Below are 1,055 nucleotides of genomic sequence, written 5' to 3'. Positions count from 1 at the left end.
ATAGATAGATAGATAGATAGATAGATAGATAGATAGATAGATAGATAAATTCTTTTGACCAATAAAACACCAAAATACCATGTTTTATCTTAAAGGAGAGAAGAAAGGAGAAGAGGCAGGGGGTGTCTTGACCCGGAATAAATCACTAGGCTACTCCTTTGTGTTGAGTTTTTAATGGGAGTAAAAGCGGGTCAAAGTGGAACTTAGGAGCAGCGTGGGGGAGGGAAAAACAACGAAGATGCGTTATCTGCGGGCAGGAACAACAGCTGGACCATTAAAGATTAAACACTGTGTACTTACGCAACCCCAACTTACAGGGAGGTTCCTAACCTGGCACAGAATGGAGCCACAAAGCTAAATGACTGTCCCCGTTTGAGCCTGCCCAAGCTGTAGAAGTTATTTACTGCAATAATTAAAACAACAATTGGCCGAATACGGTTGTGATGTGGTGTACGGTGCCAAGAAGGCCGGTGTGCTACCCATGTCGTCTTCACAGTGAGCCCATGGAGTAGCCACTGCTGTGATCCAAATTAAACAAACTGCCCGTTCACTCAGGAGACTGACAAAAAAACTAAAACAAAAAGTGCTGGTTGGGATGGAGACTCACAGAGTCGCTGCTGTGTTGGGAATCAGGATTTCATTGTCATTGTTATTGCTCTGTCAGTGGGGATCCGGGAGAGAAAGAGAGGAGACACCACCGTGGCATAATTAGGAGAGTTCATTAACCACGAAACTAGGAAGGTAAAGTGTGGTGACCCTTGACTTTGCATTTACACCACTTATGTGGTGATGCCTGGGTAAGAGAAGACAAAGAAACAGATAACCTGGGGCTGGAGTGATGGCTGAAAGGGTACGAGCACTATCCAAAGGTCCTGCGTTCAATTCCCAGCAACCACATGGTGGCTCACAACCATTTATAAGGAGATCTGGTGCCCTCTTCTGGCCTGCAGGCATGCAGGCAGAAAACTGTATAAGAAGGAAAGAAAGAAAGAAAGAAAGAAAGAAAGAAAGGAAGGAAGGAAGGAAGGAAGGAAGGAAGGAAGGAAGGAAGGAAG

This window comes from Psammomys obesus, unplaced genomic scaffold (assembly GCF_907164565.1).
Source record: "Psammomys obesus unplaced genomic scaffold, mPsaObe1.curated_primary_1811, whole genome shotgun sequence".
NCBI lineage: Eukaryota > Metazoa > Chordata > Mammalia > Rodentia > Muridae > Psammomys > Psammomys obesus.
Note: the sequence above shows the minus strand (reverse complement) of the source record.